The sequence below is a fragment of the Mobula birostris genome, unplaced genomic scaffold (assembly GCF_030028105.1).
Source record: "Mobula birostris isolate sMobBir1 unplaced genomic scaffold, sMobBir1.hap1 scaffold_5029, whole genome shotgun sequence".
Taxonomy (NCBI): Eukaryota; Metazoa; Chordata; class Chondrichthyes; order Myliobatiformes; family Myliobatidae; genus Mobula; species Mobula birostris.
In genome coordinates, this window is record NW_027278172.1 from 2,407 (window position 1) to 15,353 (window position 12,947).

The 12,947-nt window shown below is 44.0% G+C and overlaps 1 long non-coding RNA gene across 1 annotated transcript; it reads left to right on the forward strand.

The window, feature by feature from the left end:
• The first annotated feature begins 9,439 nt into the window (after window positions 1-9,439).
• Window positions 9,440-12,474, forward strand: LOC140193336 (uncharacterized). The gene is made up of 3 exons (XR_011884748.1): window positions 9,440-9,599; window positions 11,411-11,472; window positions 11,602-12,474. It is a non-coding gene; the product is annotated as an uncharacterized lncRNA (long non-coding RNA).
• Window positions 12,475-12,947: the final 473 nt, after the last annotated feature.

Here is a 12,947-nt window from a genome sequence, read left to right on the forward strand (position 1 = left end):
CCCTTCTTGCTCTTCTCAGCCCCTTCTTAAGCTCCTTTCTTGCTTCCCTATATTCCTCAATAGACCCATCTGATCCTTGCTTCCTAAACCTCATGTATGCTACCTTCTTCCACCTGACTAGATTTTCCACCTCACTCGTCACCCATGGTTCCTTCACCCTACCATTCTTTATCTTCCTCACCGGGACAAATTTATCCCTAACATCCTGCAAGAGATCTCTAAACATCGACCAGATGTCCATAGTATATTTCCCCACAAAAACATCATCCCAAATCACACCCACAAGTTCTAGCCTTATAGCCTCATAATTTGCCCTTCCCCAATTAAAAATTTTCCTGTCCTCTCTGATTCTATCCTTTTCCATGATAATGCTAAAGGCCAGGGAGTTACTTGAAGGTGTGCGAGTGATTGAAGGAGCAGCAAGAACAAGTCTAAACCAATAAAAGAAGCAATTCCCAAATCAAAATCCAGGGAGGTAGAGGAGCATACAGAGCAGGCTGAACCGAAGAGAGGGTGGCTTACAACAAATACTGAGAGCTCCACAGGGGGAAGAACTGGTCCAACGAGAAACCGAAGACATTGCCATTGTGTAGACTGTTCTAAGTCAGGGGCTCCCAATCTTTCTTATGCTATGGAGGCTTCCCATTGAGAGGTCCGTGGACCCCAGGTTGGGAACTGCTGTTCTAAGTGAAGACTTGACATCTACCTTTGCAGAAGTTAATGCTAATACCAACACCACCCTATCTCTATCTCCCACAATTTTATATACCTTAGTCACCTTCCCTCTTAGGTCCTAAATCCCCCACCATCAGGTTCAAGAACAACTACTTTCCTTAAAATATTCAGTTATCGACCCAACTAGTTAAAACCCTAATCACTTTGGTTTAGCAACACTATGAGCACTTTGCTCTCAATCTGAGCTTTATTTTGTTCTAGTTGTGCTTCCTTGTAAAAAACTGTATGATTGATGTTTTTCTTGTGAATACAGCTCATCTGATGCCACGTGTCTGTGATGCTGCAGCAAGCGTTTCATTGCTCCTGTGTTCATACATGTACTTGTGTGTGTGAGACAGTGAGCTCGACTTTGACTTTGATGCTCTATCTGAATGTTCTGGGCATACGCAGGATGTTCTGCTATGGTGGAGTGCAGCCCTGTCCTCTCGTTCCAGGTGGAGAAAGTCCTGAGTAGGGGCCCCATTGAGCAGAGATCCATTAGGCAATGGTTGGCCAGAATGTGTTTGGAGTCCTGAGAAGAGGAAGGTAATGTTCCAGCTGGGATGTAGCCTGAATGGTGGTGAAGCAGCTGATCTTTGTGCCACTTCAACACTCTTACTCAAGAATTGATTTTTTTTTATTGACTCTCGTCTTATTTCTTCAGTAGTTAAATGCGAATATGACTCTATAACCATTTTGGACCATACTCCACTTAAGCTTTCTATTAAATTATTGGCCAATGCTCATAACAATAGACAATGGCTTTTTAATTCGCTGTTGCTTCAGGACTTGGATTTTGTTAACTTCATGAATGAACAAATTGATCTTTTTTTCCACAATTAACAGTACAGAGGATATGTCCGTGAACACCCTTTGGGATTCCTTCAAAGCTTATATTCGTGGCCAGATTATTTCGTACTCTGCTGCTTTGAGGAAAAGGTTGAAGAAGGAAGAGCTTGCTCTTGTGGACAAGATTAAGGAAATAGATAAGAAATATGCTACAGCTCCTTCTGAGAAGCTGTATAAACAAAGAACTGAACTTCAAATGGAACACAGTTTATTACTTTCGTCCTCTATTGCAAACCAATTAATGAAGACAAGAAGTGAATTTTATATACATAGTGACAAAGTTGGTAAACTGTTGGCTAATCAGTTGAAGACTAACTCTATTAAACTTCAAATTAATCAGATTTATAATCAAAAAGATCAACTGACGTTTGATCAAGCTGAGATTAATCAATTCTTCTTTGATTTTTATTCCTCTTAATATCAATCAGAATCTCCATGAGATTCTAAACATATGTGTGACTTTTTAGATAACCTAGACTTCCCTAAGATATCACACGATATATGTTCTATGTTAGAAACTTCCTTCACTACTGATAAGATTAAGAATGCTATTTTTTCTATGAACTCGGGGATAGCTCCTGGCCCTGACGGGTTTACCCTAGAATTTTTAAAATCTTTTGCACCCTCATTAGTCCCCTGGTTATCCAGGGTTCTGGAGGCCTCATTAAAACTTGGTAAACTACCAGAATCCTTTTATAGAGCATTGATCTCTTTAATATTAAAGAAGGATAAAGACCCCGCTCAATGCGCATCTTATAGACCAATATCCTTGTTAAATGTTGACTCCAAGATTTTTTCTAAATTATTAGCAAATAGACTAGAAAAAAGCACTTCTTTATATTATTTCAGAAGATCAAACGGGTTTTATTAAGAATCGCTATTCTTTTTATAATATTCGTACACTTCTAAATATTGCCTATACCCCGTCACAAACCGATCCTGAATGTGTCACTTCCCTAGACGCTGAAAAAGCCTTTGACAGGGTTGAATGGCCCTACTTATTTAAGGTGCTTGAAATGTTTAACTTCAGCCCGAAATTTATAACCTGGATTAAATTGTTATACCATTCTCCATCTGCAGGCATTCTGACCTCTGCAAGGGACTGGCAGCTGTTGGTGGACCTCGAAGGGCAGCTGAAGTTCCCCAACCATATCGCAGCCACCATCCTGCGACCTGACATTGTCCTAGTGTCTGAGTTGACTAAACAAGTGGTGCTGCTGGAGCTGACCGTCCCATGGGAAGATAGCTTAGAAGAGGCCTTTGAAAGGAAGCTCTCCAAGTACGCAGGACTGGTCAGCAACTGTCAGCAGGCCGGATGGAGAGCGAGGTGTCTCCCAGTGGAGGTTGGTTGTAGGGGATTCGTAGCCCATTCTTTAGTTAGAGCCTTCAGCATTTTGGGCATGGAGGGAGAGAGGAAGAGGAGAGCCATCCGCAGTACCACGGATACGGCAGAGAGGGCCTCAAGATGGCTGTGGCTCAAAAGAGGGGAGCCATGGAGTCATAAGTAGCTAGCCATCTGGACACAAGCTGGGGTCTGATCAGCCCCGGCTGGGTCACCTGGAGGAGGTTGTATGATGTTGAAAGACCCGAAACACCGGATGATTTCAGGAACATCACTGAAGATGTGTCCAGAAGCATCAATAGATGTATGTACACAGCTATGGCGTCAGTTCGTACTAATACTCAAAACTCACCTTTTTTCCCTCTATTTCGAGGTACCAGACAAGGGTGTCCTCTTAGCCCTTTGTTAGCTGATACAGCATTAGAACCACTAGCAATTGCTATTCGAGAATCTACTAACATTATTGATATAAGTCGTGGGTTAAAGTCTCATAAAGTATCACTTTACGCTGATGATATATTTCCAATCCTCAAAAATCTATCCCAGCAGCTCTAGATTTATTAGCCCAATTTAGTCTTTTTTCAGGATACAAATTAAATCTTAATAAGAGTGAATTTTTCCCTATTAATAAGCAAGTTCCCTTATATCAGAACCTGCCGTTTAGATTGGTTAATAATCATTTTTCATATCTTGGGATTAAAATTACCTGTAAACGTACGGATTTATTTAAGGCTAATTATTTACCCTCAATTGACAATATCACACAACTTTCCTTTAAATGGTGTCCACTTTATTTAACTTTGACTGGTCGTATTAATGCTGTTAAGATGTTTATTCTGCCAAAATTTTTATATATATTTCAGACATTACCAATTTTTGTTCCAAAATCCTTTTTTGATAAAGTAGACTCTAAAATCTCTTCATTTATTCCGCAAAATAAAAACCCGAGGTTGGGTAGAATACATCTACAGAAAGCTAAGAGAGATGAAGGCTTGGCACTACCTAACCTTAGATTTTATTACTGGGCAATTAATATTCGACACATGAAATTTTGGTTACTTGACCAAGATACACCATCCATTCCTAAATGGGTAGTATTGGAATTACATTCTGTTCAAGGCTATGCACTTGGTTTCTCTTCCCTCCGATTTGAAACGATATAAGCAGGTTTGCAACCCAGTAGTTAAACATACCTTACGTATCTGGTTCCAATTCCGAAAATTTTTTGATCTTAATCAATTTGTGCTAGCGATTCCTATTATTGGCAATATATTTTTCTCCCCTCCTCTACAGACCGTGCCTTTCAAATTTGGAAGACTAATGGTATATCATGGTTTTCTGACTTATAGAATAGCACAGTACAGGCCCTTCAGCCCACAATGTTGTGCCAACCCTCAAACCCTGCCTCCTATATAAGCCCCCATCTTAAATTCCTCCATATACCTGTCTGGTAGTCTCTTAAACTTCACTAGTGTATCTGCCTCCACCACTGACTCAGGCAGTGCATTCCACGCACCGACCACTCTCTGAGTAAAAAAACCTTCCTCTAATATCCCCCTTGAACTTCCCACCCCTTAACTTAAAGCCATGTCCTCTTGTATTGAGCAGTGGTGCACTGGGGAAGTGGCGCTGGCTATCCACTCTATCTATTCCTCTTATTATCTTGTACACCTCTATCATGTCTCCTCTCATCCTCCTTCTCTCCAAAGAGTAAAGCCCTAGCTCCCTTAATCTCTGATCATAATGCATACTTTCTAAACCAGGCAGCATCCTGGTAAAACTCCTCTGTACCCTTTCCAATGCTTCCACATCCTTCCTATAGTGAGGCGACCAGAACTGGACACAATACTCCAAGTGAGGCCTAACCAGAGTTTATAGAGCTGCATCATCACATCGCGACTCTTAAACTCTATCCCTCGACTTATGAAAGCTAACACCCCATAAGCTTTCTTAACTATCCTATCCACCTGTGAGGCAACTTTCAAGGATCTGTGGACATGTACTCCGAGATTCCTCTGCTCCTCCACACTACCAAGTATCCTGCCATTTACTTTGTACTCTGCCTTGGAGTTTGTCCTTCCAAAGTGTACCACCTCACACTTCTCCGGGTTGAACTCCATCTGCCACTTCTCAGCCCACTTCTGCATCCTATCAATGTCTCTCTGCAATCTTTGACAATCCTCTACACTATCTACAACACCACCAACCTTTGTGCCGTCTGCAAACTTGCCAACCCACCCTTCTACCCCCACATCCAGGTCGTTAATAAAAATCACGAAAAGTAGAGGTCCCAGAACAGATCCTTGTGGGACACCACTAGTCACAATCCTCCAATCTGAAAGTACTCCCTCCACCACCACCCTCCGCCTTCTGCAGGCAAGCCAATTCTGAATCCACCTGGCCAAACTTCCTTGGATCCCATGCCTTCTAACTTTCCGAATAAGCCTACCATGTGGAACCTTGTCAAATGCCTTACTAAAATCCATATAGATCACATCCACTGCACTACCCTCATCTATATGCCTGGTCACCTCCTCAAAGAACTCTATCAGGCTTGTTAGACACGATCTGCCCTTCACAAAGCCGTGCTGACTGTCCCTGATCAGACCATGATTCTCTAAATGCCTATAGATCCTATCTCTAAGAATCTTTTCCAACAGCTTTCCCACCACAGACGTAAGGCTCACTGGTCTATAATTACCCGGACTATCCCTACTACCTTTTCTGAACAAGGGGACAACATTCGCCTCCCTCCAATCCTCCGGTACCATTCCCATGGACAACGAGGACATAAAGATCCTAGCCAGAGGCTCAGCAATCTCTTCTCTTGCCTCGTGGAGCAGCCTGGGGAATATTCCATCAGGCCCCGGGGACTTATCTGTCCTAATGTATTTTAACAACTCCACACCTCCTGTCCCTTAATATCAGCATGCTCCAGAACATCAACCTCACTCATATTGTCTTCACCATCATCAAGTTCCCTCTCATTGGTGAATACCGAAGAGAAGTATTCATTGAGGACCTCGCTCACTTCCACAGCCTCCAGGCACATCTTCCCACCTTTATCTCTAATCAGTCCTAACTTCACTCCTGTCATCCTTTTTTTCTTCACATAATTGAAGAATGCCTTGGGGTTTTCCTTTACCCTACTCGCCAAGGCCTTCTCATGCCCCCTTCTTGCTCTTCTCAGCCCCTTCTTAAGCTCCTTTCTTGCTTCCCTATATTCCTCAATAGACCCATCTGATCCTTGCTTCCTAAACCTCATGTATGCTGCCTTCTTCCTCCTGACTAGATTTTCCACCTCACTTGTCACCCATAGTTCCTTCACCCTACCATTCTTTATCTTCCTCACCGGGACAAATTTATCCCCTACATCCCGCAAGAGATCTCTAAACATCGACCACATGTCCATAGTACATTTCCCTGCAAAAACGTCATCCCAATTCACACCCGCAAGTTCTAGCCTTGTAGCCTCATAATTTGCCTTTCCCCAATTAAAATTTTTCCTGTCCTCTTTGATTCTATCCTTTTCCATGATAATTATAAAGGCCAGGGAGCGGTGGTCACTGCCCCCCAGATGCTCACCCACTGAGAGATCTGTGATCTGACCCGGTTCATTACCTAGTACTAGATCTAGCATGGCATTCCCCCTGGTCGGCCTGTCCACATAGTGTGACAGGAATCCATCCTGGACACACTTAACAAACTCTGCCCCATCTAAACCCTTGGAACTAATCAGGTGCCAATCAATATTAGGGAAGTTAAAGTCACCCATGATAACAACCCTGTTATTTTTGCACCTTTCCAAAATCTGCCTACCAATCTGCTCCTCTGTATCTCTGCTGCTACCAGGGGGCCTATAGAATACCCCCAGTAGAGTAACTGCTCCCTTCCTGTTCCTGACTTCCACCCATATTGACTCAAAAGAGGATCCTGCTACATTACCCACCATTTCTGTAGCTGTAATAGTATCCCTGACCAGTAATGCCACCCCTCCTCCCCTTTTTCCGTCCTCTCTATTCCTTTTAAAGCACTGAAATTGAGGAATATTGAGAATCCATTCCTGCCCTGGTGCCAGCCAAGTCTCTGTAACGGCCACTACATCATAATTCCATGTATGTATCCAAGCTCTCAGTTCATCACCTTTGTTCCTGATGCTTCTTGCATTGAGGTATACACATTTCAGCCCTTCTACCTTACTGTCTTTACACTGTTTATTCTGCTTCTCTTTCCTCACCGGGACAAATTTATCCCTTACATCCCTTACATATTTTCAGATGGCTCCCTTATATCTTTTGAACAATTATCTAATAAATACAATTTACCAAGAACACATTTTTTTAGATATTTGCAAGTTAGAAATTTCCTAAATACCATACTCTCTTCCTTTCCGGCCTTACCCCCACCCCCCGGAAATATTTTAGACGTTATCATCAACCTTAACCCGTTTCAGAAAGGTGTAACGGCTACTATTTATAATACTATCATGAAATTTAGGAAAGCTCCACTCGACAAGATTAGGACTGACTGGGAAAGGGAATTGGGTCTTACTATCCTGGCTGAGGACTGGAACTATATTTTACAACTTGTTAACACCTCCTCTATCTGTTCCAAACACTCTTTAATTCAATTTAAAGTTGTCCATAGAGCACATATCTCTAAAGATAAATTAGCTCGTTATTACCCTCATATTAACCCTCTTTGCGATAGATGTCATGGGGAGATAGCCTCCTTTACCCACATGTTTTGGTCTTGTCCTACTCTGGAAACTTTTTGGAAAGACATTTTTAATATTATCTCAAAGGTTCTGAATAGTGATATTTCTCCCCATCCTATTACTGCTATCTTTGGATTACCTAAACCTTCTAATAATTTACCCCCCTCAGCGCGTAGAATGACTGCATTTCTTACTTTAATGGCGAAAAGATGTATTCTACAACATTGGAAGGAGATTAATGCCCCAACTACGTTTTTTTGGTTCTCTCAAACGATACTGTGTCTAAATTTGGAAAGAATCAGAAGTAATCTTTATGATACTTCAGTTAAATTTGAACAGACCTGGAGATCATTTATTCAATATTTTCATTTAATGTAACTATTTTTTTTCTCTCTGACCACGTATACATTCCCTTCGTGGATTTTATCTGCCGGGTTTGAGGACGCGATTGTTTAATTGTTTAAAGTCCAGTATATACCCAGTTAGCCTATTGCTTTGCTTTGTTAGGTTAGTTGCACGGTAGGTTTTCTTTCTGTTTTTTTTCGTTTTGTTGGTATCTATGAAAAATTAGTATGCAATTATATTACCTTGTTATTCTATAATTAACATACGTTGTGTTGTTTTCTTTTGTATTAATATTACTTTTATATTTATATCCTAACAATGTATTGGTTGCTATATATTTTACTCTTTGTGTACTAATTCAATAAATAGATTTAAAAAGCAAGAAAGATCTTTGTGCCTCTTCCTCATCCCGGGCCTTTCCGATGTTATCATCTCTCCCGGCCACCTGTGCGTAGGAGCCCGCCCGTTTCGGTCAGGCCCTGTACAGGTGGTCCGCCTGCCCGCAGAGGTGGCAGGACTTGGCCTCCGTGTCCCTCCACCTTGCAGTTTCTGCACAGCACAGCCTTACACTGGGCTGCGATGTGCTCCGCCTTACCGCAGTTCCGGCACACCTTGGGTTGCCCGGCATAAACCAGGAAGCCCCGGTTCCCTCCTGTTGCGAACACTGAGGATGGATGGATGACACAGCCGCTGGTGTCCACCCTCAGCTTCACCCTGACCTGCCCTTTACTTGTCCATACTCCCAGACTGTCGTTGACGTTCTCACACTTGCCCACGCTCTCCACATATCGCGCTGGGAATGTGAGGATGCCAACGACCGGTACATAGGGGTTGAACATTTGTACCAGAACCGTTCTCTCTTGCTGCGTTACGTCGGCGTAGAGGGGCTGCGCTTTTAGTAGCGACAGCGGCGCCTCGCTCCCCTTCTCACTGAAGCAGTCACGTAACTTCTGCCACCCTGGGGCATGCCCGAAGGTGACGTCGTAGTAACCGGCGAAATCCCGGACGCTGTAAAGATCGTTCACCTTGAAGCCACGGCAATCCGGTAGCACCTTGCAAATGAAGGTCTCCCTACTGAAACCGTTGCCTTCTTTCAAATCTCGAACGCTCAGTCTGACCGTCTTCTTGACCCCAGCCCCACGAATCGAAGCGCTGGTCTCTCCAGCCTTCCTCTTCTCTGATGCGTTCGTCTCTCCAGCCATCCTTCCCTCCATCGCCGCTGCACAGGGGGAAAGGGCCAGATTTCGGAGCCGATTCCCTCCACATTCCACCCCGTGTCAGCCCGAGGCCGCTCCCCTGCCAACGCTCTCTGTGTGCTGAAATGACCACCGGCGATCAGAGCGTTCCGGTAAAGAACGTTTGATCTTAGCTCTTCATCACCGTCTCTCCCCTGCCAGGTTAGCTCCTGGAAGTTTTCCTCTCGGCGCCGGACATCACGTGTCAGAACGGATATCCAGAAAAAAACTACCCAGAGCGATGTGACAGGGAACCAGTCTCCATCATCAGGGACAACAACCCCCGCCCCCCGCCTTAGATTACATCTACACATGTTGGGAGACCGCCGGACGTGGAGCGAGAGTCCGAAGGGCAGCGACGGTCGGAGGAAGTCGCAGTTGAACGATCGACTTATCAGTGAGTTCCAACTTTGCGCAACAGTCTGTTTGATAAGATTGGGCCCTTGTTTTTATTTCGTTTCTTTACTGACCATATAGTCTTGGCGGAAAAGGATCTTGGCGATTGTAGGGATGACTTGCAGTGGACTGAAAAGCTTGAGAATGTAGATATTAAGAAAGAGGATGTGCTGGAGCTTTAGGAAAGCATCAAGTTGAATAAGTCACCGGGACCAGACGGGATGTACCCCAGGCTACTGTGGGAAGCAAGTGAGGAGATTGCTGAACCTCTGGCAATTATCTTTGCATCATCAATGAGGCCAGGAGAGGCTCCGGAGGATTGGAGAGTAGCGGATGTTGTTCCCTTATTCAAGAAAGGGAGTAGAGATATCCCAGGAAATTATAGGCCAGTGAGTCTTACTTCAGTGGTTGGTAAGTTGATGGAGAAGACCCTGAGAGGCAGGATTTGTGAACATTTGGAGAGGCATAACATGGTTAGAAATAGTCAGCATGGCTTTGTCAAAGGCAGGTCGTGCCCTACATCCTGATTGAATTTTTTGAGGATGTGACTAAGCACATTGAAGAAGGTAGAGCCATAGTTGTAGTGTACATGGATCTTAGCAAGCCATTTGATAAGATACCCCATGCAAGGCTTATTGAGAAAGTAAGGAGGCATGGGATCCAAGGGGACGTTGCTTTGTGGATCTAGAACTGGCTTTCCCACAGAAGGCAAAGACTGGTTGTAGATGGGTCATACTCTGCATGAAGGCCGGTGACCAGCGGTGTCCCTCAGGGATCTGTTCTGGGACCCCTACTCTTTGTGATTTTTTTATAAATGACCTGGATGAGGAAGTGAGGAAGTGGAGGGGTGGGTTAGTAAATTTGCTGATGACATAAAGGTTGGGTGTGTTGTGGACAGTGTAGATGGCTGTCAGAGGTTAAAGTGGGACATTGATAGGATGCAAAACTGGGCTGAGAAACGGCAGATGGCGTTCAACCCAGATAAGTGTGAGGTGGTTCATTTTGGTGGGTCAAATATGTTGGCAGAAAATAGTATTAATGATGACTCTTGGCGGTGTGGAGGATCAGAGGGGTCTTGGGGTCTGAGTCCATAGGACACTCAAAGCTGCTACGCAGGTTGACTCTATGGTTACAAACGCATACAGTGCATTGGCCTTCATCAATTGTGGGATTGAGTTTAAGAGCCGAGATGTAATGTTGCAGCTCCTTAGGACCCTGGTCAGACCCCACTTGGAGTACTGCGCTCAATTCTGGTCGCCTCACTATAGGAAGGATGTGGAAACCATAGAAAGGGTGCAGAGGAGATTTACAAGGATGTTGCCTGGATTGGAGGGCATGCCTTGTGAGAATAGATTGAGTGAATTCAGCCCTTTCTCCTTGGAGCGACGGAGGATGAGAGGTGGCTGATAGAGGTGTACAAGATAATCAGAAGCATTGATTGTGTGGATAGTCAGAGGCTTTTCCCCAGGGCTGAACTGGCTAGCACGAGAGGACATAGTTTTAAGGTGCTTGGAAGTAGGTACAGAGGAGATGTCAGGGGTAAGTTTTTCTATGCAGAGAGTGGTGAGTGCATGGAATGGGCTGCCAGCGGTGGTGGTGGAGGCGGAAACAAAACGGTCTCTTAAGAGACTCCTGGGTAGGAACATGGAGCTTAGAAAAATAGAGGGCTATGGGTAACCCTAGGTAATTTCTAAGGTAGGGACATGTTCGGTACAGCTTTGTGGGCCAAAGGGCCTGTATTGTGCTGTAAATTTTCTTTGTTTCTATGTGTCAATGTTCCCACCGCTATCTCTCCCTCTCTCAACCATACAGGTAAAATATCATCAACACGTTATCTACTGGGGAGGCAAAAGAACTGATGCAACATTACAGTGGTTTGCAAGCTTTAAATATATTTAATACGTTTTGGAAACAGATACATTTACAAAAAGTAGGAAGTTAAAGACTAAAATTTCCACACAGTAGATTAGTAAGTTATAAAATGATTTCTTCTCAAATTTAAGCGGCGTCGTATCACGTCCAAGACGGAAGAGGCTGGAGCGTAAGTGGACAGGGGCATCAGTGCACTGTAGAGGCGTTGAATCTCCTAGAAACGGCTGAAGCGGTTTTTCTGCAGATCATTGCCAACGTGGACTGTTACCGCCTGCAAGATGAAAAGTGAAAGTTTACTTTGAACTTGGAACTTTGAAAAATTTTCTATCAAAGTATGTACAGTACTGTGCCAAATTCTTAGGGACAGACACACACACACACAAACATATATATAAATAGCGTGCCAAAGACTTTTGCACAGTGCTGTAGTGATTTTATGGATTACACTGTACTGCTGCAAAAAAAAAAAATACAAATTTCATTACGTATGTGAGTGATGATCAACCTGATTCTGATGTGGGTCTCTATTGTGGACTGGGAGAGGGGGGATCATGGTTGGGAATAGGGGAAGGGAGAGGCAGTGAGTGGGAAGCACCAGAGAGACATCTGTAATGACCAATAAACCAATTGTTTGGAATCAAATGGCCTTGCCTGGTGTCTCAGGGCTGGGTGTGTCTGCAACCATGCCATCCAAGTGCACTGGCACTCCTCCTCTGCCACTTGTCCCACACCCCTCCTGCGGTGCTCCATCCTCGCCATTCCCAACATTCTTTGCTCCTGCCAGATTTACAAGCTCGCTCTCCGCTCCATGTTGACAAATACAGCGGTGTGTGCAAAAGTCTCAGGCACCCCAGCTAGATAGATATGTAACGCTCGGCTCGATCAACTCACGTCCGTCTAGGGGAACTGCCGTAGGCCCTACCAAACTGTGTACTCACGTTTGCGTAGACGCTACGTAATGCACCCCGATACAAGCCCACACTGTAAAATATCAGACAATACACAATGTACAGTTAAGTTACCCTTTATAACTCTTTTTGGTGGTGTGGTTAGTGGACACAAAAAAAAAACAAAGGTGCCACTCAGTAAATTTGTCAGTTTTGTGCACCAAATTAAGTCGTTGGAGCTCACACCTCCCCGATCCGTCCACAAACGACCTCCGAACCTCCAACAACCTCCGAACCGTCGAATTCCGGTATCCGCCATCCCGGAACCGCCGACCGCTCCCGCACTCGTCCGTCCTCTTCACTCGCCTTGAGCAGGTACACAAATTGGGTGTGACATATATATGTGAATAGGGCTTCTTATAATGTCAGGCACTGAACCAAGATGAAAGAAATACATGAATTCCCAAGCTCCACAGAAATATAGTGATAGTTACAACATTAACAAGATTATAGCCTATCACTACACTTCAGTGTACAACTGGTACAATAAAACATATAATACTTAATTTAATAATATGACAAAGTATTAC